Raw genomic sequence first — 6,797 nt, 5'->3', positions numbered from 1 at the left:
GAAGGCAAGCAGGGAGTGGGCCAGCCTTGCTTCTTGTGGAAGGGCATTCCAGAGGGCAGGAGCAGCCACTGAGAAGGCTCTTTCTTGTCTCCTCACCAGGCAAGCCTGTGATGGGGTTGGAACCAAGAGAAAGTCTTCTCCTGAAGATCTTGCTCTGGTAGGATCATATGGGGAGATACGGTTTCTCAAATAGTCTGGACCAAAACTATGTAGGGCTTTATAGGTCATGAACAGCACTTTGAATTGTGCCCGGAAATGAACCGGTAGCCAGTGAAGTTGTTCCAACAAATTTGTATTGTTGAATAGCATCTAACAGAAGCCATCCTGCCACAACCCACAAAAGCCTTGTCCCAGTAAGTCAGGAAAAGGTCTTTTAAAGTTATTTAAAATCTGTGAGTAGTAGATTTTCCTAACCTGTGCTTTTAAATCCTGTCTGTTTCCCCCCATTGTCCAACAATTCATAGAATCATAGAATCATAGAGTTGGAAGAGACCACAAGGGCCATCCAGTCCAACCCCCTGCCATGCAGGAAATCACAATCAAAGCATCCCTGACAGATGGCCATCCAGCCTCCGTTTGAAGACCTCCAAGGAAGGAGACTCTACTACACTCCGAGGGAGTTTGTTCTACTGTTGAACAGCCCTTACTGTCAGAAAGTTCCTAATGTTGAGGTGAAATCTCTTTCCTGTAGCTTGCATCCATTGTTCCAGGTCCTGTTCTCTGGAGCAGCAGAAAACAAGCTTGCTCCCTCCTCAATATGACATCCCTTCAAATATTTAAACAGGGCTATCATATAGCCTCTTAACCTTCTCTTCTCCAGGCTAAACATCCCCAGCTCCCTGAGTCGTTCCTCATAGGACATGGTTTCCAGAACCTTCACCATTTTAGAAGCCCTCCTTTGGACACTCTCCAGTTTCTCAACATCCTTTTTAAATTGTGGTGCCCAGAACTGGACACAATATTCCAGGTGGGGCCTGACCAGAGCAGAGTAGAGTGGCACTATTACTTCCCTTGATCTAGACACTATACTTTTATTGATGCAGCCTAAAATTGCATTGGCCTTTTTAGTTGCTGCATCGCACTGTTCACTCATGTTAAACCTGTGGTCTACTTGGACTCCCAGATCCCTTTCACATGTAGTCGTGTTTAGCCAGGTGTCCCCCATCCTATATCTGTGCATTTCATTTTCCTCCCTAAGTGCAATACCTTACATTTCTCCGTGTTGAATTTCATTTTGTTACCTTTGGCCCAGCTTTCTAGTCTATTCAGGTCATTTTGAATTTTGATCCTGTCCTCTGGGGTATTAGCTATTCCTCCTAATTTGGTGTCATCTGCAAATTTGATAAGTATGCTCTACTTGTTGTAATATAAAATCCCTCCTCCCCATGCATATATGTTAATATAATTTTTGTAATTACCAGGAACAATACAAACATTTTACAAAACACAACTAAACACTGTACAAGAACACATATATTCAATAAAAGAGTAGCATATAGAAAAATACAAATTTGTCATATTAGTAATTAATACTTTCTAGCATGGCTTCTAGAAAATCCTCAAAACATGTTTACATCTCTATCCCTTTGTCTTTGGTTGGGTAATATAAAAAGAATAACTGTATATCCATAAAAACGTTTTAAGAACATACAGTACTAAAAATCATTGTCATTTCCCTGTTTATTAAGTGTGGAAAAATTCGGTTAACAGTCAAATTCAAAAATGAGATATATGATTTGTGAGAATGTTCTTTTAAATCATCAGAGAAGCGTTCCCAGGCATTGTATAATTGTCACTTGCTATTTGATGTTCTTTTGTTGCCTGTTTTATTGAATCATTTCCTGTATTGCTAAGTATTTTATATGTATTATCCTACTAGAGAGGCAGGCTAGCACCAACAGGCCTCCCTGGAAGAAGATTAACTAACCATCCATTAAGAAGCCAATCCCTCCCTCCAGTCGATCTGCCTTGGTCCAGGCCTCAGAGGTAGAGAAGAACTGCTGGCCCTCATCCCCTTCCCCACCACCACTCCCTTCTCCTTTTGTGTCGTTTCTTTTTAGATTGTAAGCCTGAGGGCAGGGTAGCATCCAATTAAAACGATTGTATGTACAGTGCTGTGTACGTTTACAGTGCTTTATAAATAAAGGTTAATAATAATAATCATTATAGATTATGTAACAATTCAGCCCATAAAACTGCATGGCCATTCAAACTTTCTTTAGGACAAGCTCTATCCTCAGTCCTTATCAGGCAAAAACAACACAGCTATTAACAAAACATTCCAATACTTCACACAATAACCTTGAATTAATACTCATGATTCAATGCTCTGGGAAGAGAAACCATTAGGTGAACAGAGAAGGGAGGTGACTCGCATGAACTCATGTGACAACTAAGCAATGACATGTCCAAGAATCCTGACTTGTCCCTCTGTAGCCTCAGTATTGCTCTTGACTACATGTTGAGGTCAGACTGTTCCTGTTTAATTCCAGAGTGATTCCAACCAGGTTATTTTAACTGGTTCAACAATGTTTGAAGACTTTGACTCTGCATTGCTGTGCATACAAGGATATGAGAAACTTTATGCGATGAGATACAAATTAGAAAGGTAAAACAGCAAGTTAAAGAAATAACTTTTTCACAGAACAAATTTAACTTTTAGGAACTGAAGCACAGTTTCTGTCACTTGATCTTATTCTTTTCAGGAAAAGCAGGCAGATACTGGTGAGTATGATGTCAGTTAATGCCCACTTTCAGAACCATACAAAGAAAGCAAAGCAAATAAGAGTGCCACATATATTTCAGAGTAACATATAGATATCCAGTAGTAAAAGCTTGGCATTAAAACCAGGAAAGGTAGTACTCCTTCATATGCTTTAATTTAAGAACATTGCTCTGCATCTGCAAAAATACAGACCTGTGACTAACATCATCAATTTTTTTTCTTCTCTATTATTTTTAACCCCTTTGTCTGATGAAGATGCCACTGGAGCTTCAAAATCTTGTGATATATATTTTATGCATTTTGATTGATGTATCACTTACTATTTTGTGAATTTTGGATGTTATTGTACTTTGCTGTATGGCCAACAGAGCTACCCTGATATGTTTCCTGGAATTAATTAGTCTTAAGGAGGGTGAAATATGCAAGCCCCAGGATTGATATGGTTTAGTGCCTTTTGGAGAATGCACGAGTGTTTGTAGGAAGGAAATAAGAATCCTGCAGAGACTTTTGGCCAGCCTGAATATTGCCAAAAGACACTGTTTTGCCCCCTGGTGCAGGTGAGACATCTACTTGCGTGTAGGGTCGGGACTGTTAGTTTAAATGACATTACACTAGAAGGGCCCGTACAGACAGGCCAAAATAAAGCTGCTTTGGGTCACTTTCGAGATATGCTGTTTAAATGATGCATGCGTCCGAAGAGTCCAGAAGCCACACCAAAGCCACACTCCAGTCTTAGATCAGATGTCTTCCTTTTCCACGACATGTCCTACATTTCAGCCTTCTCTCCAGAGGAATTTCAGAATGTTTTCCATGTTGAGCATAATTAAGAAGCATGAATTTATATTTATCTTAGTGTTTTTAGCTTTTGGGGGTATGTGTGATGTCCTACATTTTAATTGAATATCCTACATTTTGCAGTGCCTTGTCCTCCTTTGCCGTTATGGCATCTGGTCACCCTGTGTATTTCAGGATTATACACTGAGCCACTGTGCTACAGCAGCTCCCCAGGTGAAAGTAGCCAGGGCTGCTAGTAAATCTCTCTCTGGACTTTATCACATGGGAAAATCAGGGTTTAAACAGTGGGAAATTGTGTGAAAATCATGCAATCGCAATTTACATCACACAATGTCCCGATTAAAGTGCCATTATCCCAGGAATAAACAGGAAACAAACAAACAACAAATAATTCATGGGGAAATCCTGTGAATGATTTGTTGCTGTTTATTCTCTGTTTATTTCTGGGATAATGGCTCTTTAATCACGATGTACGTGAAAATGTTAATCGCAATTGCATGATTTTCATGCTATTTTTGCTGTTAAACCCCTCTTTGATTTTCTCCATGTGATAAAGTCCTCTATTTCTTGTATTCTGTATTCTTCCCCTGCTTTTCACAATGTTGACCTGCTCCTCTTTTAAAGTGGGGCTTCAGCAACAGAAACTTTAAAAGCCTAACCAGAAAATAACAAAGCAGTTTATTCCCACTCCAAAACCAGTTTGAGCATTTGATAACACAGAAATCTGATGTGTCAAACAACATTGGCATGCTGACATTTCAGAAAGTAGTTGGGAGCTGAGTAAAATGTTCAAGGATTTGGGCTGAACTCTGTTGAACTATATACCTCTTCCCATGACCAGTGGAAGCAAAACATAATATGCTTTTATTTTATGTTTAATTTAACTCTATAAACTGCACAAATGACAGTAGTTAAAGAATTCAGCTTCTCCTAGAATCAGATTTTGAGTGGTTTTTATTTTTTATTTTAGTCCAGTGGACATATAACCCTACTAATGGGTATCATCTGATCAGTCTTTTTACAGCCAGATCCAATTAGGCCTGGGAACGCTTACAGATGAACTTAAGTCCACTCTTAACAAACATTCACACAATCCAGCCATGCTGTTGTTGTACTGAGTCACAAACAGGGTGACCGGATATCCTAACAGAAAAGGAGGACAATGCTCCACAAGATGTAGGACATTCAAGAAAAATGGAGGACATGACCAAATAAAAGCTTGAAACACTCATATAAATGTACTTTCCTGCTTCTTAGTCATGCTCAAAATGAAGGACGACTTGGAATCCCTCTTGGACAGAAAGCTGAAATGTCCTGGAAAAGGAGGATGTCTGGTCATCCTGTCTGTGACTTAGTCACAAAACATAATAATTTGATTTTAAAAGCATACTTCACTCATACAAATACAATGTTCCCTTGCTTTTTTTTTTTTTACATCTGTTTTTGTTTTCTCTCTCTTTAAAGCTCACTAAGAGTTTCCAGTCTACAGAACGTCTTGCAAAACAGCCCACCAGACAATGCATTCTTTAGGAAATAAAAAATGGTATGATAGATTGCTGTTGATATCTTAGAATCAACTTCCCCGTGTCTAATCACTGAATCTATGTTCTATTCCTACTCAGTACAAAACATGTCCTGGCAGAGAAAGAGTGGAGTTGGTTGCAAGAGACCAAGCCAACCCTGCAGAGGTATCTGAGGTGTGCAAATGTTCTTTAAGGGGAACTGGAGCATTATGTGCACATTTGCATAGACTCCACTGGAAAAGAGAGAGAGAGAGAGTGTGTTGCCTAGGAAGATTTACATTAAGTCACCTTGAATGTCAGGGGATAAAGGGATGGTATTTTAAGGTTGCATCCACACTGCGGAAATAATTCTGATTGACACTGCTTCAATTGCCATGGTTCCATACTGTATGGAATTCTAGGAATGCTAGGATTGGCTGTTGAGGGAGAAGTATTCAGAAACCTTAGCTAGGGAGTTCCTCTGGTGCATTGACCAAACTACAATTCCCAGGATTCCATAGCATTGTGCCATGGCAGTCAAACCGGATTATTTCTGCACTGCAGATGCTGCATAAGAGACCCAATTCTGTTCAAAAACCCAGAATATTGTGCAAACTTTGTACAGGATACAATGCAGAGTGTGTTCAAGAAGAGAGTGAGTGCGCTGCAAACAGGGTTTCGGCTCGGTGAGCAGATGGCCTCACCCCAAAGGAGGACAAGGCACCTCAAAAACTAGAACATTCACGATAAATTCAAAGATAGCTTTTTGGCTGAAGAGCGGGGTATAAATACTATAAATAAATAAATAAATAAATAAATAAATAAACAAACAAACAAATAAATATACAGCTGTGTTAGTCTCTAGAATCAGTAATTAGAGAAATCCTGCAGTACCATTGAGTCTAACTGAAAGAAAGAAGTTGGCAACAAGAGCTTTCTGCAGACACTTCAGAAATAATCCAGTTCAAGAACTATTTAACGGCCCTGGCTCAATGCTAGGGAACTCTGAGAACTGTAGTTTTGTGAGACATTTGGTCTTCTCTGTCAGGGAGCTCTGTGACACAATAAATTACAGTTCCCAGGACTCTCTACCACCAAGCCAAGGCAGTTAAAGCCTTTGGACCTTAATATTCTTCCTTGTCTAAATGTGTATCTGAGAAAATGGACTTAAGTCTAGGAAAACTCATGTTGCCAACTTCTTTCTTTCAATTAGTCTCAAAGGTGCCATGGGATCTCTCTACATACTAATTCATGATAAATATAGGACATGGCCAAAATAAAAGCTAAAAAGCCTAATATGAATGTAAATCCATGCTTCTTAGCCATGCTTAAAATGGAAGGGACAATTGGCAGTTCCTCCAGGACAGGAGGTTATCACATAGGGGAAAATGGGGAAGGGAAAGGTAAAATGCAGAGATAATTGTGTGGTCGGGCGTCAGATCTTCAGACAATGTCACGCAAAATCCTGACTTCTCCCAGGAAGAAACAGCAACTGAAGATGCAGCATTTAAAAAGGCCAATGTGATTCTAGGCTGCATGAATAGTAGTATAGTGTCCTAAATCAAGGGAAGTAATAGTGCCACTGTATTCTGCTTTGGTCAGGCCCCACCAGGAATACTGTGTCCAGCTCTGGGCACCACAGTTCAAAAAGGATTTTGAGAAGCTGGAGATTGTCCAGAGGAGGGCAACTAAAATGGTGAATGGTCTGGAAACCATACCCTATTAGGAGAGACATAGGTAGCTGGGCATGTTTAGCGGTGGGAGCGATGGCTGCT

Source organism: Sceloporus undulatus, chromosome 2 (assembly GCF_019175285.1).
Source record: "Sceloporus undulatus isolate JIND9_A2432 ecotype Alabama chromosome 2, SceUnd_v1.1, whole genome shotgun sequence".
NCBI classification, from domain to species: domain Eukaryota; kingdom Metazoa; phylum Chordata; class Lepidosauria; order Squamata; family Phrynosomatidae; genus Sceloporus; species Sceloporus undulatus.
This window is presented reverse-complemented; position numbering follows the sequence as displayed.